This window comes from Kogia breviceps, chromosome 4, assembly GCF_026419965.1.
Source record: "Kogia breviceps isolate mKogBre1 chromosome 4, mKogBre1 haplotype 1, whole genome shotgun sequence".
In the NCBI taxonomy this organism is placed as follows: Eukaryota; Metazoa; Chordata; class Mammalia; order Artiodactyla; family Physeteridae; genus Kogia; species Kogia breviceps.
In genome coordinates this window covers 149235589-149260344 of record NC_081313.1, presented here as the reverse complement: position 1 = coordinate 149260344, position 24756 = coordinate 149235589, and the positions used below count along the sequence as shown (strand labels likewise).

Below are 24756 nucleotides of genomic sequence, written 5' to 3'. Positions count from 1 at the left end.
TCTTATAAAGTTTTTATAGTTTTATGTGTTACATTTAAATCTATAACTCATTTTGAGTTGATTTTTGTGTAAGGTGTGAGCAATTTTTCAAATAAGTTGTATTATTCTTCGACTAATAAGTTTTATACACTCATGGTAGAAAAATCAGCAAATGCATGACATTGCAGCAAAGAAAATTTAATTTTTTCATAATCCTACCACGTACAGAAAATCAGTTACATTTAGATGTATGTCTTCCCAGCTTTTTTTTTTTAATCCTTTGTTTTTTATTTTTAGATTCCTTCCAATTCCTTTTGAAGATGAGGGAAGATTTCAAAATGAAACCTAAAGGTTAGATGGAATTTCATTCTCTTTCTTCTTCATCCTTTGATTGGTCAGTTTTATAGATGAGAAAACTAAAGCTTAGATAGGATAGACATCTTGCCTTCTGAAAAGTCCAGTCAGGACTTGAACTCAGCTCAACCTGACCACCAGCCATCATTTACCATGCTATACTCCACACAAGGCTGGATTACAAAAAAAGCCAACTGCTAGCACACAGAAAAGCAGAGGAAAAATTATTTGTCCAAGGCCTGGGGTCGTTTGGCAAGCCTGCTTGTAACTAATATGGAGGTAGAATATATCCTAACAGCTCTGGCCTGGAGGGCTAAAAAAGGTACCCAGGGAGAAATGAATACTTTGAAAAACAACAAATTAAGCATAGAGGGTCAGAATATTAAACAGCTATTAAGATAGAACTTAAGTGTGACCAGTGTTTTTATTATTAAAATAGATCATTTTCCGCAGGTGTCACAACAGAAAAATGGTCAGTGAAAGTTTCTAGAATAAAAACTTTTAAAAAGCAGCTATAAAAGATATTTTGGGAACAATTAGGGGACATTTGCATGTGCACTGGTATCTGATGATGACAAGTTAACGTTAATTTTCTCAGGGGTGACATGGAGTAGTGTAATACTGTCCGAAACTTTCAAATGGGTGAGAGGCTGGGGAAGGTCTGTCTAGAGAGAAAGAGAAAATGTGGCAAAATATTAACCTATGTCGTATGTAGGTAGAAAGAACACTGGTGTTCGTTGGGTCATTGTTTTAATTTGTTTTAATTATTTCAATTTACTTGCAAAATAAAAAGGTAGACGTTGGGGTGGGAGAGAATCTCCTGACTTCTTTTCATAGCAAAACTTGCCTGAGCCATTGTGAGGAGCTAAGACCTTCCTGAGTCCCCCTCTAGGTGACATCTGCCATTCTAATGATAGTTTGGGCATTCGGGGAGATTTTTTTTTAACCCTGGGCGTCAGAAGACTGGCACTTGTGGCAGCACCAGGGTTTTCTTTCGGGATCATTTAGAGCTGTCCGCAATGTTCTTCCCTTCCTAATTAAGGTATTGTAGGTACAGGAGAACGATTCACACACAGCTAGCACCCGTTAACCAGAATAACTGTCACCTCTGGTAATTACTTTCTCCCAAAAAGAAAGCAAGTATTTTCGAGGTTAGTAAAAATGTCTTTCCCTGACCGGGAATCGAACCCGGGCCGCGGCGGTGAGAGCGCCGAATCCTAACCACTAGACCACCAGGGAACACATGAGAGGAATGTCTACATCGAGCTAGACTAAGTGTAAAACGTGTGACGTAAACTGGATTCGTGAATATGATTACATGAACCTCGGGTACTTACACCGCCTCCCTCTTCCTCCTAGACAGTCTCTCGGCCACTGTAAGAGAAAACAGGAAGTGGAGAACAGCAGGAACGGCAAAGTCTGAATATGGCCGCCTTCTCAGAAAACAGGAGAAAAAAAAAAAAAAACCGCCAGTAGCACGGGGGAAATGTTCAAAAAAAACATGCCAGTAGCACGTGAGAAATGTTCTTACATATGTTAAACCTAGCCGAAGGTGGTAAAAAGCGCCTGTCAGAAGTGGGATTCGAACCCACGCCTCCATTCGGAGACCAGAATGCCCACAGGGAAGGTACACACCTTGAGTCTGGCGCCTTAGACCACTCGGCCATCCTGACGCGCTGCAAGTCGCTTACTCGTACAGAGCCTGCTTCCTGCGGCAGCCTGCTGCGCTGCCCCGCCTCACGGTCCGGGCGGGCTGTCGCTGGATCCGCCCGGCCAGGGCGAAGGAGAACCGCCTGTTGGGCGCCGGCCGCCAGCCGCGGAGCTCTCAGAGGACACTGGGCACTCCGGAGTGCCCAACCTCGCTCTCCCGGGAGAAGTCGGAAATCGAGCCGGATCTCCAGAAGCAAGTACAATCCCGCTAGAAAACCAGAGAGGTTAGTGACCACCCGGCCAACCAAAGGAGGGTAACTATAGCAGCAAAGGCAAAGAGAAAGCGCCAGGATGCAGCCCACCGGACTAGCCGCCACTGCCAGATCCCGGGTTCCCGGCGCACATTCCTGGCCCTAGCTGCGAAAACTGGCTAGACGAGTGAATACAAGGAAAGCACTGGAATGTACGCTTGCCACAGAGTAAGCGACAGTGATTACTGTTGTTGTTTCAAAATTATTAGGGCTTTCTGCCTTATTGTCCCTGGCATACCCATCCTCTTAAGGTGCACCCCTCTTCCTCTGTCAAGTTACCCAGCCGTGGTTAGAGATAATGGGAGATCAGTGTTCAAGAAAAAAAATTCATTCATGACACTTGTTAAAGCACTGTACGGAAGACTTTATTCAAGGGGGGCGTTATCAAGATATGTGTAGGTACCACTGCACCAGGGTCTTGCAGTGAGGGAGGAGAAATTAGACTCAGCTCTGAGTACAACAAGGGAGAGTGGAAATTTATAGCCAAGGAGAGAGGTGGGGGGCCGTCATTGGATGGAAAATTACTAAGGGGGGTATTCTGTACAAACCGATCTAACAGGGTTCTTGCTGAAGGTAGGCCAGGATATCAGACATCACCTGGCAGATGGTAGAGGACAAGGAGCCCCATTATATATTCAGGGTGATCATATATCAGGGACGGGGCATTCTGGTTAAACATATTTAGCAGGATTCTTGCTAAAAATGGACATTGTAGAGAGAAACATGGAAGTCCAAAAGACAGGCCTAGTTGAAAAAGAATTCAGGTGAGCAGTTAACAAAAGAGTGCAAAGATAGCAAGAGTGGTTTAGCATCTAATGGAAAGACCCCACTCCTGTGCTCCAGACCACATATCATTCACTCACTCATTCATTCATTTGTTCATTGAGTCTTTATTGATATAGCAGTGAACAAAGTCCCTGCCCTGGCAAGCTGACTGCCAGTGAAGGGCACAGTCAGCACAAACAAACATACAGGCTGTAAGGACAAAACAAAAGCAGGGCAATGAGATGGTGAAGGTCTATTTTTAGACGGGCTTGATCAAGTAAGACCTCACTGCAGTGACTTTTTCTAAAAATAATTTTCGAAAAGTAAAACACATGACTCCCATGCAAATATATGAATGATGCACATGTATCAAGATTTTACTCAACTTATTAATGAGGGGCTATGTAAGATGTTATAACCAATTCAAAGGAGATTTTGAAGCCATCTTTTTTTTTTTTATGGCTTTGTTGGGTCTTCGTTGCTGCACGTGGGCTTTCTCTAGTTGTGGCGAGCGAGGGCTACTATTCGTTGCATTGCGCGGGCCTCTAATTGCGGTGACCTCCCCCGTTGGGGAGCACGGGCTCTAGGCGTGCGGGCTTCAGCAGTTGTGGCTCGTGGGCTCAGTAACTGTGGCTCATGGGTTCCAGAGTGCAGGTTCAGCAGTTGTGGTGCACAGCCTAGTTGCTCCGCGGCATGTGCGATTCTCCCGGACCAGGGCTCGAACCCGTGTCCCATAGCATTGGCAGGCAGACTCCTAACCACTGTGCCACCAGGGAACCCCCATCATTTGTTTTAGTAGTCAGACAAAGGAATGTTGAAAAGAGATTGCTAACAGATGGAAGACAGGTTAATATGTTAAGGGTATAATAAACTGTGATGTTTAAGGTATGGTCACTAGTTTGGGGTTGTTTTTTTTGTTGTACGTGGACCTCTCACTGTTGTGGCCTTTCCTGTTGCGGAGCACAGGCTCCGGACGCGCAGGCTCAGCGGCCATGGCTCACGGGCCCAGCCGCTCCGCGGCATGTGGGATACTCCCAGACCAGGGCACGAACCCGTGTCCCCTGCATCGGCAGGCGGACTCTCAACCACTGCGCCACCAGGGAAGCCCTGGGGTTGTTTTTTTCCACCAGAAATAAATCAGGTGAATCTCTTGACAAATTTTATTTGTATTGCTATAAATAGGAATCTTTGGCCTTGCTCTCAGACAGAAACCATTTGCATTACTATCGGTTTTCTACAAGTTAATTTCTACCCATATGGAATTGTAAAATAAAGTCAGTAGAAGCCAATCAAAGGTGCACATGGAATCAGATAATCCCCCAAAGATCTGCTAGACAATGCTAAGCTGTAAGGACACCTAGTGTCCAAGAGAATCAGAGCCGAATAGCAGTTAAAGCATTAAAAACACATTTTATCCAGGAACTATTGCAATAGGGGAAAAGAGACCTTATATAATAGAACTGGGCTGAATTCCAAATGCAGCAAGGAAAAGTGGGGATTTCTGGCTAAGGAGCAGGGTGGGGTCTCTGGATGGAAAATGGCTAAGAGACATCAAGAGTAGAGAGATTCTTGCTAAGCTGATTTAATAGGATTCCTGCAGGCCAGGGTCATCAGATATCACCTGGAGAATGGAGGGGATGAGGAATTTGACTAGCTGTGGAGGGTGATCAGGTATTAAAAGTGGGAGGATCCTCACTAGACTAACTAGCAGGATTCTTATTAAAATTAGACTCTACAAGGCAGGACATGGAAGCGCAAGGTCAAGGCCTAGTTGAAAAGAGGACTCAGAGGAGCCTGACTAAATTTTGGTCAAAGAGGGAACTTTTGTCACTAATAATCTCTTTTCTACTTTCAAGTTTTGGATAATCATTTCTTTCACATTGGAGCCTTAACTGAAGGGAGGACATAAGCATTGAGAGAAGGGAAGGGATGTTTTCCACAACCCTGACAATAATATCCTAATTTCTCTGGTGGCCTACTTGGCCTTCAGGAACTTCTGGCCAGCCTGACCTTACCTCACAGTCTCCCATGTACCCCAGTGAGTTAGCTGCTTTTTCCTCAACATGCTTGATCTGCCTTCATTCCTTCTAGCTCACCCAGAAAATCCTCTGAGACCCTGGAGGGCAAGGACCAGGGATACACCAGAGAAGAAAACAAAATGTCTGTGCTCAAGAAGCTCACATTCCAGCAAAGAAAGATGGAAAATAAACAAAATAATTATATGTAAGGAGTGATAAGTACTGTGAAGAAAAATAGAGAAAGAAGGGTAGAGACAGATGTAAGTGGTTCAGAAGGCCTCTCAGGATGTGGCTTTTGAGCAGACATTTGAAGAGAGTCAGGGAGCAACCAGATAGAATATCTGTGGAGAGAGAGAACAGATGCAAAGGCCAGAAAAGAGTGCAAAACAGACAGTGTGGCTGGAACTGAATGAGAGGGCCTGGTGCCAGCCTGAGTGAAGAGGAGAGCTGAGGTTTGGTAAGATATGGCCTGCTTTCCAAGGATCCTCTGCCTGCTATATGGAGAGTGGACTGCAGAGTGCATGAACGAAGCAGGGAGAAGAATTGAGAGACTAGTGCAAGCTCCCTTGGATGGATCAGGGGAACAGCAGGCCAGGTGGTGAGAGATAGTTGAATTCTGGATATATTTCTAAGATGGAGCCAGTAAGATTTGTTGATGCACAAGAAGTAAAGAAGTGGCATGTAACTAGAGGAATTTGGGCCTGAGCAATTGGCTAATAGGGAAGGCAGGGAGGAGGCAGACTGTGGAGGAGGGAGAGTATCGTTTTTGATCTTCAAGTTTAAGATACCTGTTAGTCATCACTAATTATTAGAGAAATGCAAACCAAAACTACAATGAGGTATCACCTCACACCAGTTAGAATGGGCATCATCAGAAAATCTACAAACAACAAATGCTGGAGAGGGTGTGGAGAAAAGGGAATCCTCTTGCCCTGTTGGTCAGAATGTAAATTGATACAGCCACTATGGAGAACACTATGGAAGTTCCTTAAAAAACTAAAAATAGATCTACCATATGACCCAGCAATCCCACTACTGGGCACTACCCTGAGAAAACCATAATTCAAAAAGACCCATGCACCCCAATGTTCATTGCATCACTATTTACAATAGCCAGGACATGGAAGCAACCTAAGTGTCCATCGACAGACGAATGGATAAAGAAGATGTGGCACATATATACAATGGAATATTACTCAGCCATAAAAAGGAAAGAAATTGGGTCATTTGTAGAGACGTGGATGGATCTAGAGAGTGTCATACAGATTGAAGTAAGTCAGAAAGAGAAAAACAAATATCGTATATTAATGCATATATGTGGAACCTAGAAAAATGGTGCAGATGAATTGGTTTGCAGGGCAGAAATAGAGACACAGATGTAGAGAACAAACGTATGGACACCAAGGGGGGAAAGTGGTGGGGGTGTGGGCTGGTGGTGTGATGAATTGGGAGATTGGGATTGACATATATACAGTAATATGCATAAAATGGATAACTAATAAAAACCTGCTGTATAAAAAAATAAATTAAATTAAATTTTAAAAAAATTTTAGTGCCTGTTAGAGGAGTCAAGTAGCAGATAGATACAAGCATCTGGAGTACAGTGGGAGATATAAAGTGAAGTCATTGGCCAATAAATTGTATTTATTTGTATCCCTGCCATAAAACAGGGAATTCGCTGGCAGTCCAGTGGTTAGGACTCTGCGCTCCCATTTCAGGGGACACAGGTTTGATCCCTGGTCGGGGAAATAAGATCCCATGTGCTGCCTGGGGCAAAAAAAAAAAGCATAAAACAGGATGAGCTCACCTGGAAAGTGGATATAGAGGCCAAAGACTGAGCCCTGGGACATTCCATTAAGTTGAGAAAGAGGAGGAAGCAGCATAGAAGGCTGAGAAAGAATGGCCAGTGGGAAAGAAAGAAAAATAGGAGACTGTGGTGTTGTAGAAGCCATGTGGAGAAAGAGGGTAGAGGAAAAGAAAAGTGATCAACCGTCCAATGCTGCTGAGGAGAGTAACTTGAGAACCCAGTGGAGCAGGGTTCTGGTGAGGTTGGAGGACAGACTGGAGGTGATGACAGTACATATTGATGCCCTTTGGGAGGTGTTCTGCCCTAAATGGCATCAGCAATATGGAATGCTAGCTGCAGGAGACCACAGAATCAAAGTTTGGGTTTGTTTGAAAACAGACGTTACATGATGTGTTGTATTGATGGCAATGATCCTGTGTTGTTACACTTCTTAGCATTCTCTGGACCCCTCTTGGCCGTGTGGTGAAGACTACTTCTCATGGTTTTTGTTTGTTTAAAAAAAACACTGAGGAGGGACTTCCCAGTGGACATGGGTTCAAGCCCTGGTCTGGGAAGATCCCACATGTGGCGGAGAAAGTAAGCCCCTGAGCCACAACTACTGAGCCTGTGCTCTAGAGCCCACGAGCCACAACTACTGAGCCTGCATACCACAACTACTGAAGCCAGCGCGCCACAACTACTGAAGCCCGTGTGCCTAGAGCTCGAGCTCCGCAAGAAGAGAAGCCACTGCAATGAAAAGCCTGCACACCACAACGAAGAGTAGTCCTCACTCACCTCAACTAGAGAGAGCCCGTACACAGCAACGAAGACCCAACACAGCCAAAAATAAATAAATACACTTATTTAAAAAAAACCTGAGGAGAAATTGATATAACATAAAATTAACTATCCAAAGTAGCATTTCGTACATTCACAATGTTGTACAACCACTATCTCCAAAATATTTTCATCATCACAAAAGCATACCTTGTACCTGTTAAGCAGTTACTCCCTGTCTTAGCTTGGGCTCCTGTAATAAGATACCATAGACTGGATGGCTTAATAAAATTTATGTTCTCATGGTTCTGAGGGCCCCACCCTCACGAACTTGTCTTAACCTAATTAGCTCCCAAAGGCCCCATCTTAAAATACCATCACATTGGGGAGTAGGGCTTCAACATGTAAATTTGGGGTGGCACAATTCAGTCCCCAGCACTCCCCATTCCTCCCTTCCTCTTGGCCCTGGCAACCACCTATCTGCTTTATATCTCTGTGAATATACCTATTCTGGACATTTCATATAAATGGAATCATATTATATACAATCTTTTGTGCAGGGCTTCTTTCACTTAGCTCACACACCAAGTAAGTGTGCATTCATATTGTAGCATGTATTATTACTTCATTCCTTTTCATGGCTGAATAATATTTCATTGTATGGATATATCACAATTTGTCCATTGATAGACATATGGACAATTTTAGCTATTATGAATAGTGCTCCTATAAACTGATGTGTACATGTGTTTAAGTACCCGTTTACAATTCTTTGGGTAAATACCTAGGAATAGAATTGCTGGATTATTGGTAATTCTATTTGGGGTCATTAGAATCTATTTTCCACAGTTGTTGAACAATTTACATTCCCACTGGCCATGTATGAGGGTTCCAATTTCTCCTATTCACTCCCCAGCTGCTTTTTTTTTTTTTGATTATAGCCACCCTACTGGGTATGAAGTGGTGCCTCACTGTGGTTTTAATTTGAATTTCCCTAAAGACTAATATATTTTCATTTGGCCATTTGTATGTATTCTTTCATTTGGCCATTTGTATGTATTCTTTGGAGAAATGGCTATTTCTTTGTCCATTTAAAAACTTGGGTTGTTTGTCTTTTTGTTATTCAGTTGTAAGAGTCCTTTGTATATTCTGGATATGAGAACTTTATTAGCTGTATGACTCGCAAATATTTTTTTCCATTCTGTAAGTTGTCTTTTCATTCTTCATAATGTCCTTGATGCACAAAAGTTTTAAATTTTGATTACGTGTAATTTATCTATTTTTCTTTTGTTGCTCATGCTTTTGGTACCCTAAGAATCCATTGTCAAATTGGAGGTCATAAAGATTTATCCCTAATTTTCTTAATAGTTTTATTATTTTATCTCTTGTATTTATGTTGTTGATCTATTTTGGGTTAATTTTTGTGTATGGTATCAGGTAGGGGTCCAACTTCATTCTCTGCATGTGGATATCCAGCTGTCTTAACACCATTTGTTTATGAGACTATTCTTTCCTCATTGTTCAAAATCCATTGACCCTAGATATATGGGCTTATTTCTGGGCTCTCAATTCCATTCCAGTGGTCTATATGTCTATCTTTACTCTAGTACCACACTGTTTTGATAACTTTTCTATAGTTTTGTAATAAGTTTTGAAATCAGGAAGTGTGAGCCCTCCAATTTTGTTCTTTTCTTCAAGATTGTTGATGGTATTTGAGGACCCTTGTAATTATAGATGCATTTGAGTATTGGCTTTTCCATTTCTGAAAAAAAAGAAAGCCATTGGAATTTTGTTACAGATTACATCACTTTGGGTAGTTTTGACTCTTAACAATATTGTGTTCCAGACAATGAATATGGGGTATATTTCCATTTATTTATGTCTTTAATTTATTTCAGTAATGTTTTTTAGTTTTCAATGTAGAAGTCTTTCACCTTTCTGGTTAAATTTATGCATAGGTATTTTATTCTTTAGGGGCTATTGTAAATGGAACTTTCTATTGTAAATGGAATTGCTGGTGTATAGAAACACAACTGAATTTTGTGTTTTGATCTTGTACTCTACAACTTTGCCAAACTAAACTTGTTTGTTAGCTCTAATAGTGTGTGTGTGTGTGTGTGTGTGTGTGTGTGTGTGTGTATTCATTGGGATTTTTAATATATAGGATCATGTAATCTGTGATGACAGAAAACTTTACTTCTTCCCTTCCAATTTTGATGCCTTCTCTTTCTTTGTCTTGCCTAATTGCTTTGGCAAGAATTTCTTAGCACAATATTGAATAACAGTGGTGAAAGTGGACATTTTGTCTTGTTTCTGATCTTAGAGGGAAAGCTTTCAGTCTTTCCCCATTGGCTATGCTGTTAGCTGTGGGGTTTTCATACATGCCCTTTATCATGTCAAGGAAATTCCCTCACAATACTTTTATATTTTATTTTTATTTTTCTGGCTGCGTTGGGTCTTCATTGCTGCACATGGGCTTTCTCTAGTTGCGACGAGTGAGGGGCTACTCTTTGTTGCAGTGCGTGGGCTTCTCATTGCAGTGGCTTCTCTTGTTGTGGAGCATGGGTTCTAGGTGCACAGGCTTCAGTAGTTGCAGGACACAGGCTCAGTTGTTGTGGCTCATGGGCTCTAGAGTTCAGGCTCAGTAGTTGTGGTATACGGGCTTAGTTGTTCCGCCACATGTGGGGTCTTTCCAGACCAGGGATCCAACCAGTGTCCCCTGCATTGGCAGGTGGATTCTTTTTTTTTTTTTGCGGTATGCGGGCCTCTCACTGCTGTGGCCCCTCCCGTTGCGGAGCACAGGCTCCGGACGCGCAGGCCTAGCGGCCATGGCTCACGGGCCCAGCCGCTCCGCGGCATGTGGGATCCTCACGGACCAGGGCACGAACCCGTGTCTCCTGCATCGGCAGGCGGACTCCCAACCACTGCGCCACCAGGGAAGCCCGGCAGGTGGATTCTTAATCACTGAACCACCAGGGAAGTCCCCCTCACAATATTTTTAAATACATAAGACAAAATACATAGAGTTACAAAGGAAACTAATTATATTGAAATTGTTATCACAATACTAAAATTAATTTGTGCTATAGTAATATGTGTGCTTATTTATTAACACATTAAATAACAAGATATAGTAGCATTTTGAGTTAGTGATAAATATAAATGACATTCTGAAATATCTGCAACAACTGTAATGTGGTATGAAAATATCTATGATTTTTACTTGTGACAGTAGGTCCTGCTAATACTACTGTAGTTTGTTGTCTCCATTGTTAATGGAAAGATATGCTCAATTTTAGCTAGAGTCTAGTGAAGATAAAGATGTAAATTGTTTCCCGTCCAAATTCATGGGCCCCTGAATTCTACCCACTGGAATCTCAAGTTAAGAACTTCTCAAGTTGGGAGAAAATTGGTGACAGAAAAGACGGACATGGCTGGGATGGAGGTGTGGGGAAGCAGCAAGCTGTTGTGCCCAGGAAAGTGTTGGCCTCAGATTTCCACATAAATGTTACAGGGACAGTAGCAAAGGTTTCTTGCCAAGTGATTAAGACACAAGGAGAGGGGGCAAGGACATAAGGGTGCACACCAGGGGAGTGACTACAATGGTAGAACCCAGACTGGAAACTGGACAAAGAGAGGAGGGAGGACAGAGGTGGACTGTGTCAGTAACAAGGTGGCAGGTTGGAGATCCAGTGGGGTCAAGAGCAGGACAACCCACCTGCCCACGCATGTGCCTGCCAGACATGCAAACTTGTGCCACTGGCTGTGCCCGTCCCCAGGGAGCCTGAGCGCCCACAGCCCATGCCTCCCACCCATCTCCACTCATGGCCATGTCGCTGACAGGGTCTTGGTGCTCTGTCCAGGTGTCAGGCCTGAGCCTCTGAGGTGGGAGTGCCGAGTTCAGGACATTGGTCCACCAGAGACCTTCTGGCCCCATGTAATATCAAACAGCAAAAGCTCTCCCAGAGATCCCCATCTCAACGCTAAGACCCAGGTCCACTCAACGACCAGCAAGCTACAGTGCTGGACACCCTATGGCAAACAACTAGCAAGACAGAAACACAACCCCATCCATTAGCATAAAGGCTGCCTAAAATCATAAGATCACAGACACACCAAAACACACCACTGGACGTGGTCCTGCGTATCAGAAAGACAAGATCCAGTCTTATCCACCAGAACACAGGCACCAGTCCCCTCCACCAGGAAGCCTACACAACCCAGTGAACCAACCTTAGCCACTGGGGGCAGACACCAAAAACAAAGGGGACTACAAACCTGCAGCCTGTGAAACAGAGATCCCAAACACAGTAAGTTAAGCAAAATGAGAAGACAGAAAAACAAACAGCAGATGAAGAAGCAAGGTAAAAACCCACCAGACAACACAAATAAAGTGGAAATAGGCAGTCTACCTGAAAAAGAATTCAGAGTAATGACAGTAAAGATGATCCAAAATCTTGGAAATAGAATGGAGAAAAATACAAGAAATGTTTAACAAGGACCTAGAAGAAGTAAAGAGCAAACAAACAATGATGAACAATACAATAAATGAAATTTTAAATTCTCTACAAGGAATCAATAGCAGAATAACTGAGGGAGAAGAATGAATGAGTGACCTGGAAGATAAAACAGTGGAAATAACTACCTCAGAGCAGAATAAAGAAAAAAGAATGAAAAGAATTGAGGACAGTCTCACAGACCTCTGGGACAACATTTACACACCAGCATTCCAATTATTAAAAAAGGGACTGAGAAAATACTTGAAGAGATTATAGTTGAAAATTTCCTTAATATTGGTAAGGAAATAGTCAATCAAGTCCAGGAAGCACAGAGAGTCCCATACAGGATAAATCCAAGGAGAAACAAGCCAAGCCACATATTGATCAAACTATCAAAAATTAAATACCAAAAAAAAAAAAAAATTAAAAGCAGCAAGGGAAAAGCAACAATTAACACACACGGGAATCTCCATAAGGTTAACAACTGATCGTTCAGCAGAAACTCTACAAGCCAGAAGGGAGTGGCAGGACGTATTTAAAGTGATGAAAGGGAAAAACCTACAGCCAAGATTACTCTACCTAGGGCTTCCCTGGTGGCGCAGTGGTTGAGAATCCGCCTGCAGATGCAGGGGACACGGGTTTGTGCCCCGGTCCGGGAGGATCCTGCGTGCCGCGGAGCAGCTGGGCCTGTGAGCCATGGCCACTGAGCCTGCGTGTCCAGAGCCTGTGCTCTGCAACGGGAGAGGCCACGGCAGTGAGAGGCCCGCATACCAAAAAAAAAAAAAAAAAGATTACTCTACCCAGCAAGGATATCATTCAGATTCGAAATTAAAACCTTTACAGATAAGCAAAAGCTAAGAAAATTCAGCAGCACCAAACCAGCTCTACAACAAAGGCTAAAGGAACTTCTGTAGAGAGGAAACACAAGAGAAGGAAAAGACTTACAATAACAAACGCAAAACAATTAAGAAAATGGGAATAGGAACATACATATCGATAACTATCTTAAATGTAAATGGATTAAATGCTCCAACCAAAAGACATAGACTGGCTGAATGGATACAAAAACAAGACCTGTACATATGGTGTCTACAAGAGACCCACTTCAGACCTAGGGACACATACAGACTGAAAGTGAGGGGATGGAAAAAGATATTCCATGCAAATGGAAATCAGAAGAAAGCTGGAGTAGCAATTCTCATATCAGACAAAACAGACTTTAAAATAAAGACTATTAAAAGAGACAAAGAAGGACACTACATAATGATCAAGGGATCAATCCAAAAAGAAGATATAAAAATTGTAAACATTTATGCACCCAACATAGGCACACCTCAATACATAAGGCAAATGCTAAGAGCCATAAAAGGGGAAATCGACAGTAACACCATCACAGTTGGGGACTTTAACACCCCACTTTCACCAATGGATAGATAATCCAAAGTGAAAATAAACAAGGAAACACAAGCTTTAAATGAAACATTAAACAAGATGGACTGAATTGATATTTATATGACATTCCATCCAAAAACATCAGATTACACTTTCTTGTCAAGTGCTCATGGAACATTCTCCAGGATAGATTATATCTTGGGTCACAAATCAAGCATTGGTAAATTTAAGAAAATTGAAATCATGTCAAGTATCTTTTCCTACCACAACACTATGAGACTAGATATCAATTGCAGGAAAAAAAATCTGTAAAAAATACAAACACATGGAGGCTAAATAATACACTACTAAATAATCAAGAGATCACTAAAGAAATCAAAGAGGAAATCAAAAAAATACCTAGAAACAAGTGACAATGAAAACACGATGACCCAAAACTTATGGGACGCAGCAAAAGCAGTTCTGAGAGGGAAGTTTATAGCAATATAATCCTACCTCAGGAAACAAGAAACATCTCAAATAAACAACCTAAACTTACACCTAAAGCAATTAGAGAAAGAAGAACAAAAAACCACCAAAGTTAGCAGAAGTAAAGAAATCATAAAGATCACATCGGAAATAAATGAAAAAGAAATGAAGGAAATGATAGCAAAGATCAATAAAACTACAAGCTGGTTCTTTGAGAAGATAAACAACATTGATAAACCATTAGCCAGACTCATCAAGAAAAAAAGGGAGAAGACTCAAATCAACAGAATTAGAAGTGAAAAAGGAGAAGTAACAATGGATACTGCAGAAATACAAAGGATCATGAGAGATTACTACAAGCAACTAAATGCCAATAAAATGGACAACCTGGAAGAAATGGACAAATTCTTAGAAAAGCACAACCTTCCGAGACAGAACCAGGAAGAAATAGAAAATATAAACAGAATAATCACAAGCACTGAAATTGAAACTGTGATTAAAAATCTTCCAACAAACAAAAGCCCAGGACCAGATGGCTTCATAGGCGAATTCTATCAAACATTTAGAGAAGAACTAACACCTATCCTTCTCAAACTCTTCCAAAATATAGCAGAGGGAGGAATACTACCAAAATCATTTTACGAGGCCACCATCATCCTGATACCAAAACCAGATGTCACAAAAAAAGACAACAAAAGATGTCACAAAAAAAGAAAACTACAGGCCAATATCACTGATGAACATAGATGCAAAAATCCTCAACAAAATACTAGCAAACAGAATCCAACAGCACATTAAAAGGATCATACATCATGATCAAGTGGGGTTTATACCAGGAATGCAAAGATTCTTCAATATATGCAAATCAATCAATGATTGATTGTTGATACACCATATCAACAAACTGAAGGAGAAAACCATATGATCATCTCAACAGATGCAGAAAAAGCTTTCAACAAAATTCAACACCCATTTATGATAAAAACCCTCCAGAAAGTAGGCATACAGGGAACTTACCTCAACATAATAAAGGCCATTTATGACAAACCCACAGCCAACATTGTTCTCAATGGTGAAAAACTGAAACCATTTCCACTAAGATCAGCAAAAAGACAAGGTTGCCCACTCTCACCACTCTTATTCAGCATAGTTTTGGATAATTTAGCCACAGCAATCAGAGAAGAAAAAGGAATCCAAATCAGAAAAGAAGAAGTAAAACCATCACTGTTTGCAGATGACATGATACTATACATAAAGAATCCTAAAGATGCTACTATAAAACTACTAGAACTATCAATGAATTTGGTAGAGTAGCAGGATACAAAATTAATGCACAGAAATATCTTGCATTCCTACACACTGATGATAAAAAATCTGAAAGAGAAATTAAGGAAACACTCCCATTTACCACTGCAACAAAAAGAATAAAATACTTAGGAATAAACCTACCTAAGGAGACAAAAGACCTGTATGCAGAAAACTATAAGACACTGATGAAAGAAATTAAGGATGATAGAAACAGATGGAGAGATATACCATGTTCTTGGATTGGAAGAATCAAAACTGTGAAAATGACTCTACTACCCAAAGCAATCTACAGATTCAATGCAATCCCTATCAAACTACCAGTGGAATTTTTTACAGAACTAGAGCAAAAAATTTCACAATTTGTATGGAAACTCAAAAGACCCCAAAGAGCCATAGCAATCTTGAGAAAGAAAAATGGAGCTGGAGGAATCAGGCTCCTGGATTTCAGACTATACTAAACCTACAGTAATCAAGGCAGTATAGTACTGGCATAAAAACAGAAATATAGGTCAATGGAACAAGATAGAAAGCCCAGAGATAAACCCACGCACATATTGTCTCCTTAACTTTCATAAAGGAGGCCAGAATATATAATGGAGAAAAGACAGCTTCTTCAATAAGTGGTGCTGGGAAAACGGACAGCTATATGTAAAATAGTAAAATTAGAACACTCCCTAACACCATATACAAAAATAAACTCAAAATAGATTAAAGACCTAAATGTAAGGCCAGATACTATAAAACTCTTAGAGGAAAACATAGGCAGAACACTCCATGACATAAATCACTGCAAGATCTTTTTTGACCCACCTCCTAGAGAAATGGAAATAAAAACAAAAATAAACAAATGGGACCTAATGAAACGTAGAAGCTTTTGCACAGCAAAGGAAACCATAAACAAGGTGAAAAGACAACCCTCAGAATGGGAGAAAATATTAGCAAATGAAGCAACTGACAAAGGATTAATCTCCAAAATTTATATGCAGCTCAATATCAAAAAAACAAATAAGTCAATCCAAAAATGGGCAGAAGACCTAAAGAGACATTTCTCCAAAGAAGATATAAAGATTGCTAACAAACACATGAAAGGATGCTCAACATCACTAATCATTAGAGAAATGCAACTCAAAACTATAATAAGGTATCACCTCACACCTGTCAGAATGGCCATCATCAAAAAATCTAGAAACAATAAATGCTGGAGAGGGTGTGGAGAAAAAGGAACCCTCTTGCACTGTTGGTGGGAATGTAAATTGATACACCAATATGGAGAACAGTATGGAGGTTCTTCAAAAAACTAAAAATGGAACTACCATATGACCCAGCAATCCCACTACTGGGCATATACCCTGAGAAAACCATAATTCAAAAAGGGTCATGTTCCACAATGTTCATTGCACCTCTATTTACAATAGCCAGGACATGGAAGCAACCTAAGTGTCCATTGACAAATGAATGGATAAAGAAGATGTGGCACACATATAGAATGGAATATTACTCATCCATAAAAGGAAATGAAACTGAGTTATTTGTAGTGAGGTGGATGGACCTAGAGACTGTCATACACAGTGAAGTAAGTCAGAAAGAGAAAAACAAATTCCATATGCTAACACATATATATGGAATCTGAAAAAAAAAGGTTCTGGAGAACCTAGGGGCAGGACAGGAATAAAGACTGAGACATAGAGAATGGACTTGAGGACACCAGGAGGGGGAATGGTAAGCTGGGACAAAGTGAGAGAGTGGTATGGACATATATACACTACCAAATGTAAATAGCTAGTGGGAAGCAGCCACATAGCACAGGGAGATGAGCTCGGTACTTTGTGTCCACCTAGAGGGGTGGGATAGGGAGGGTGGGAGGGAGACGCAAGACGGAAGAGATATGGGGATGTATGTATATGTATAGCTGATTCACTTTGTTATACAGCAGAAACTAACACACCAGTGTAAAGCAATTATACTCCAATAAAGATGTAGAAAAAAAAAAAAAGGAGTGGACTAGAAGGAGTGGACTAGAAAGAGTGGTGATGTTAGAGCAAGATACTTGAAATACCTAGAATACCATTTGAGAGGTACTGAAATGTTGCCATGTAGCAAGAAGATGCAGCTTTTAGGACTGCTGGGCAGGACTGAGGAAAGCTTTAAAGCTATTTGGCTATATTCTACTACTGATGTGATATTTTCTTTTCTAGATTCATTTATTCTAGATTTTTGAATTTTAAAAAATGTTCAAATTCCATAAAATATTTCATGCATAAACTAAAATCTGTACTCACCAAACATTACACTTTGTAGTTTACACTGTTTTGCCACTTTAGCTTCCAGGCAAGTGGCTATGTAGAAGGACAGAATTGTTTAACTCAAGTTGAATCTCCATCTTTACAACCACTGTGCTATGGTTTATTTTGAATCCACTATTTAAATGCAGGTGTATGTGGTACCTTAAGCCATGGAGATGCTATATGTGCCCAAAGTGAGCTCAAATGCTTCCAAACCAAACTGTTAGGAACTTACTTTGGAAGCGAGCATGTGTAGCCAAGTGGGCCAACCCAGTGATGGGAGTTCTCCAAATTAACTTCCATGTAGAATATAATGTTTATTAAAGGACAAATAAGAATGTGCTGCTTGAAGCATAAGGATCTTGAGATAGACTAACTGAACTGTAATTCTACAATTGTTTAGAATTCAGACCACTAGGAGATTTTATCTGGGCGAAGTGTTTTATCACTAACATTGTTTATGATTGATAGGGTATGATGGTAATTAAAAAGCACTGACTTATTTGGTTTTATTTTTTGTATTTAAACTCTTTACAGGGAATGCCCCTGACTCTGGTTCTAACTCCACTCGGCTGCCTTTTTGCTGTTTCACCTCCTGGAAGTAGATGCACATGTACAAGATAACAATGCCCTGGGACTTAAGGTGTCTTCTTACCTTGCTGTAGGGAGCTGGGTGAAGTGGAGATGATTGACAGAGCAAGAACTGGGGGCAGGCTGAGGAGGAGGTGGTACCAGGATAGGGCAGGGTAGGAGTTATGGGGTGGAGGATGGAACAATAATGAAGAGTCAGGGTCATCTGACTTAGAGGAGTCTTTTCCTCCTGCTCTTGGAACTTTGTCTCCTTAGTGCCTCAGGGTCCTTCCCCCAAGCTTTCCAGTTGTTTCTCTGCTCTCCTTTGACATTCCTTTTCCCCTGTCCTGCCCACCCCCAAGACAAGTTTCCTTCAAGATAAACTGAGCTTTAATAGATCAGCAAGGCCCAGACCCTCAGCTAGTAATGGCTTTGGAGATCCTGGAGGACTCAGCAGCATCACATCTGCTATCTCTTAGGCTCCAATATATGGTGCTGGCAGGGAGTAGGTGATTCAGTAGGTCTAGATGCTCAGTTTACAAAGAGGGTCTTATAATAGCTTCTAAAAAGCCTCCCACAGTGCTCTGCCATCTCTCCTCCTCTCTCCGTGTTGGACTGCAGTGGTGCACATGGCAAGGGAGAAAATGTTTCCTGCAAGCCTTTCCCCATGGCCACCCCCATATCATTGTTCATTCTGTTGTCATGATCTTAAAGTGCTCCAAGAAAATACAGACTTATTTTCAAGTCTCAGTGGAGATGTGAATCACCTCACTTGTCTCCAACAATTTTCTTGTACGCCCCTTGAACACCATCCACTTCTTGCTACCAAGCAACTTTCAGATCCCATCTCCTTTACCCAGTGTCCACCAAGAGTTCAGTTTTGCTTTCTAGTCTGAAATTACTGCCTTCATTATATCAAGACTTCAGTTAATAAACTTGAAATAGTCATCTCAACAGATGCAATAGACAGACTTGGGTTTTCTTGGTGGAGAGGGCTGAGGGGTAAGCATTTTGTTTTAGGCATCATGTTGGGTGTCTTTACAACCCAGGGAGAGGGTTGACATAATCAGAAGCAGGCCTTATAACAAAAGTTTTTCCCAACACATATCCTCACCTACTAAACATGCTTCTCACCTTATTTTACCACTGGGGCTGTTAGCAGGTTACCTCCTTTCCTCCTTTTCCAGGCCTTCTAGATAAACAGGGCTATGGGAAGGACACTGATGGGGGAGCATTTTTACACACAGCTATAGCAAGCTTCCAGGATTCTTAAGAGCTGCTTTGTGATCAAGTCCTGTCTATTTAGCTCTCAAGGTAGAGCATTTTCTTTAGGGTTTTGGGCTAGGAAAAGAGGGATGGTGTGGTTAGCCTCTGCATGAATTTCAGAGAAAGTCTAAAGGGTGTCAAGGCTAATGAGGCATGAAGACCAACACTCCAAGCCAGCAGACTGCAGTCTCTGCTCAGGGCTCCCAACGGGAAGTTTAGCCACAGCTGTTTTAGATACTCCTGGAGAAAGTAAACTGAAGATTGACAATGAGGGAATTTCAACCATGTTTCCCAGTTCTCACGGGTGGAAGTGGCTTCATTCCTCACCAGTTGAATGGACAGTCTGTGGAGGGCAAGATTCACCAGGCCCTGGTGTGGGGAGGGTGGAAGCAAGGAGAGATGGTTCATTTGGGGAACCATCCAAATATGGCCTGGTGAGTGGACTGAACAGAGCAGGAGGGGAATGCAACACGAACAGAACTAGAAGAAAGGACTTCAGAATGCTGGTAACTCACAAATTCTTCTGTATTAGAAGCCTGATGCTGGAAGATGGCAGTAGAGGATTGGTTGGATCCATTTGGGGCCCAAATGTAAACTTTCTAGGTACAGAGAAAAATAGATGAAAGACTGGCAAGAAAAAGGGGAGAAGACAGAAAGAAAAGGGAGGCAAGAATATGCATTGAGGGCCAGAAAGGAGGAAAAAGGGGTAGTCAGAAGTAAAACCGAAGAAATGAGAGTCAATGGAGAGAATAAAACAGGAATAAGAGAGAACAGAGGTGAAAGGGAAAGAATAAACCCAGGAAGTGGAGCAGGATGAGAGGAAAGCAGCAGGGAGTTCCAGATGGGGAGTCCTAGCTTCCCAGGAAATAGGAGGAAAATGTAGGGGGCCTGTGTGGGAATGGGAAGGACTCTTCCTTACCCTTCAGTCCTCATTTCAGGCTCCTCTTCCCCTAGTAAGATTGGTTTGGGTGGCTAGTGTTTTGTCAGCACTCTCTACTTGCCCTTCTGGCTTCTTCACCTCTCATCTACATTTGAATACACAAGCACAACAGTGCAAAGACCTGGTACAGAGGATGAAGATGACTAAGAGGAGAAATACTGAACTAGGGATGGAGGGGAAGAGACAGGACACTTCCTCTGTTGGAGGAACCCTATCTTCGTCTGAGCTTTCCTCACCCATCACATACACCCCACAAAGAAGCACATAAGAAGCCAGGTTCTTCTGAGAGCAAATCAGATTTCCCTTTATTTCCATCTTCACCAGGGGGTGAGGCATAAGGAGTGGTCCAGGTGCCTGGATTCTAACCTCCCCACGTTTGCTTGGACCTTTACCTGAGCCCATGACATCCCCGCCTGATTTTAAATGTTTCTTCCTTTTCTGGGTATTTACTCTGCAAACCCCTTCATTTCTTCCGCAACACACTAAAGGCCCAGGTGCACGTATTTCTGCTACAGCTTGGATGATAACCTAGTTGTATCTGTAAATCTGCGATTTTCCGCAAGCATTCGGCAGCAGGGCCTGTCCCAGGGAGACCCCAGGCGGAGCCCGCTCCTCCGGACTAGCGCGTAGCGCGGGCAGCGCGCGGAACACCCTCCGGCCACACGCCAGGAAGGAGGACTTGCGGGCACGAAACGCAGCCCTCGCGGACAGGAGCGACCGGAGGGCGGCGCGGATCTCAGCAGTCCCGGTGGCCCGGCGCTCGTCTCGTAGGTCCGCGCCCTCCCGCCTGAGCCGGGTCACCTCGCGCGCCATCTGGTTGATGAGGTCCTGTTCCATCACGAGCAGTACGGCCACGGCGTCGCTGGACAGCTGCTGCTTCAGCACCTGGAACACAATGTCTCCCCGCGACCGGCGTCCTGTGCTCCGCCGCGCCCCCTGTCACAGCGGCCGAAAGCACCCCTGCTGCTGCAACATTCCCGACGGCGAGTCTCCCGGGCGCCGGCCTTCTTCTCCTTCATGTCCTCCGCCCTCCCGAGCTCGAGCTGTCACTTGGGTCTCCAGACGCAGGGCGGGCGAGCTATCCTGCCACGAGCAGAGACGGCCCGGGTCTCTGATGTACCGTCCCGCCCCGCCCACATGGCGTCACGGAGGGCAGTGGCGGGCCACGATCGGGTGTGATCGTCCGCAGAACGCAGGCACCGCCCACTGATGGTCAGGGGGCGAGGACAAACGGGACAGGGCTCCTGGAGATGCTAATTGGCTGGAGAAAACAGATGCTGGACGTTGATTGGGTGAGGGGGAGACAAAGGGTGGGAGGAAGGACTCCAGCATAGACTTGGGGCCTGAGAAGGTCTAATCTTGTCTGTGGGTCTCATGAAATTTGGGGCGTAAACTGCCTGTGGAGTGCTCTTTCTCCACTTAAAATGAGCCTTCTCAGGATTTCGGATCCCCGGTTTGTTACAACGCTGTAGCAGTTTGGCTCTTCTTGGACCAGGGGAGTGGAAAGTGGTTTTTCTATTTAGAGAGAAGATACTGAGAACTAAGAGGAAACAGCAGTATTATTAGATATGGCTTTTCCCAAGGCAGGGGATAGGGAGGAAGCTAGGGTGCCATCTGGAGTCCAGGAAAAATAAATGTCATGAGCATAAATGTAATGTCCCCCACATGGATCCCTACGCCTAGCTCACAAGTTCTTCATAGGGAGACTTACGAACTTACCGTGAAAAAAGAATTGGCAGTTTCAAGAGACTGTAAACTCTGTGTAACTCAACAGGGCTAAAGCTACAAAAAGCTCAAATTTAATCTGAACCTTTGCAATGGGGTGATAAAATGGAACTCTTAAAGTCTCAGATTGGGCTAAGGTATCACTAAAGGCAGAGAACAAATATAGACAATCCCCCCTTCCCCTCCATGCCAAAGAAGTAAGTGCTTCTCTCCATGATTTATTACAAAGGATGAGGCTTGGCTCATCCCTTACTTCAATGATGTAAGAAATTGAAGAGAGGCTGAGAGAAAAAAAGAGGATTTCTTTGGAGATGGTTATTGGAGGATTAAGGAGTTTGGAGCTTTATTATTTTGAACAGTATCAGACTGACAGAACCAAGAGTGTTCTTGGGTCTCAAATCAATAAAGGATTTTTTATTATCTAAGAGTAACCAAGAATTATGGAACCCACTTGTGATTTCATCCATGAGACAGAGAAATTAGGATTTTGCAGATGTCTAGTAAGGGACCATGAGGGGGAAGAATAAAGTCTTTTTTTCTGTTTGTCTCCTGTGGAGTCCTGTTCTTTTGATTAATGAAGGATCTTCATTAATTAGTAAAGTATCTGGAATAAGGTGGGTGATCTTTCTTCCAACCTTATACTGGGCAGACAAATATCATGTTGAGTCATTGGTACCACAATTCAAGAGTATGATATCGGCAGGACATAGTGGCTTCATCCTAAAGGGTAGCTTATGATCAGACAGCATGTCACTTGAGTTGTTTAGGCCACAGAGGAGAAGCTTGGGATAGCCAACAATCATCATATACGAACAACAAACACACAAGCAAATAAGTTCCTAAACTGATTTCAGAGAACTATGAGTGCTATGAAGGAGAAGGAAGAGGACACAGTGGGGCTGAGAATGACAAAAATGATCTGAGAAGGTGATCTTGGAGCTGAGATTTGCATAAGAAGGAAACAACCCCATGAAGATCTGGGGAGTGGGTGCTCCAGAGAGAAGGAACTCCCTCCAGCATGCTTGGTACATTTGAGAAATAGCAAAAAAGTGGGAATAGTAGGACAGAGTGGACAAAGTGAGGAAAGGTGGGGTGGCTGAGAAGCAGCCAAGGGCCAGACCACACAGGCCTTGAGGCCATAGTAAGGGTTTTGGATTGTATTGGTAAACATGAAAGGTTTTAAGCAGGAGACTTGCTCCTTCCTGGGTGAGAGTGGAAAGAAGCAGATCAATCTGGCAAACACTTTGCAGATGTGATTATTTTAGGATATTGAGTTGGAGAGATTATTTGGATTATCTAGGTCGGTCCAAATACCTTCACAAATGTCCCTATAAAAGAGAAGCAGAGGGAGATTTGATACAACCAAAAGAGGAGGGAGCAATATGACGGGGAGACAGAGATTCAAGTGATGTGGCCACGGGCCCAGTAATGCCAGGTCATCATTAGGAGCTACAAGAGGCAAGGAAAGGATTTTCCCCTAGAACCTTTACCGGAAATATGGCCTGGATGACAGCTTGATACGAACTTCTGGCCTCCATAACTATGAGTGAAAAAATGTCTGCTGTTTTTAGCCACCAAGTTTGTGGTGATGTTACAGTGACCACAGAAAACTAATACAGGTGACTTGGAGTAAGGTTTTAGCCGTGGAGAGGGCCAGAAGTGATTGGATTCAAGATATATATATATATATATATATATATATATATATATTTTTTTTTTTTTTTTTTTTTTTTTTTTTTTTTTGCGGTATGCGGGCCTCTCACTGTTGTGGCCTCTCCCGTTGCGGAGCACAGGCTCCGGACGCGCAGGCTCAGCGGCCATGGCTCACGGGCTCAGTTGCTCCGCGGCATGTGGGATCTTCCCGGACCAGGGCACGAACCCGTGTCTCCTGCATCGGCAGGCGGATTCTCAACCACTGCGCCACCAGGGAAGCCCTCAAGATATATTTTTACAGATAGTATCAGCAGGACTAGCTGATGTATCAATATATGGTGTTGGTATTACAGAAGAAGAGTCAAGGATCATTCCCAGGTTTTTGTTCTGAACAAGTGGGTGGATGATGGCAACATTTACTGAGATAGGAGAGGGGCAAGGATTGTTAAGTGCTATGTGTTGGCCACACTCATGTTTGAGAAAATTTCAACTAGCTTTTGTCACTGCTCTCTATGTGCCAGGCACTGTTCTAGTTCTTAACTCAATTATCAGTGTAAAGTAGGCAGTTAGATATTAGTCTGGAGCTGAAAGAAGGCTAGGCTGGAAATATAAACTGGGAGTCATCAGTGTACTGTATTTAAAGCCATGGGGCCAAATACATCAAACAAGAAGAAAGAAAAGAGAAGACTTGGTCCAGAAGAGAGAGGACTTGGTCCAGGGACAAAGCCCAAACCAGAGGACACTCAATCTGTTTTGCCTAGACAGTGGATGAAGATCCAACAAAGGAAAGGAGGAGCCTATGAGGAGGGAGGAAAACCAGGAGTGTGTGAAGTGACAGAAGCCAACCTGTAGTGGAGGTTGGGGCGTTGCATGGAGGGAAATATCTATATTGTCAGACTTTGCTCTAGAGTAGAGAGGCAGAGAACTGACCACTGCCTTTAGCAAAGTGGCTACCCCAAGTGGCCTTGACAAGCACCATTCCAGTGGCTGGGTGGAGAGAAAAGCTCCATGCG

At 42.8% G+C, this 24756-nt stretch overlaps 2 non-coding genes across 2 annotated transcripts; both read right to left on the bottom strand.

The window, feature by feature from the left end:
• Positions 1–1500: 1500 nt before the first annotated feature.
• On the bottom strand, positions 1501–1572 carry TRNAE-CUC (transfer RNA glutamic acid (anticodon CUC)). The gene has a single exon. It is a non-coding gene; the product is annotated as a tRNA-Glu (tRNA).
• Positions 1573–1900: 328 nt separating this feature from the next.
• Positions 1901–2006, bottom strand: TRNAL-CAA (transfer RNA leucine (anticodon CAA)). Its single transcript has 2 exons — positions 1969–2006; positions 1901–1946 (listed from the first exon to the last, which is right to left on the bottom strand). It is a non-coding gene; the product is annotated as a tRNA-Leu (tRNA).
• Between the last annotated feature and the right edge of the window lie 22750 nt (positions 2007–24756).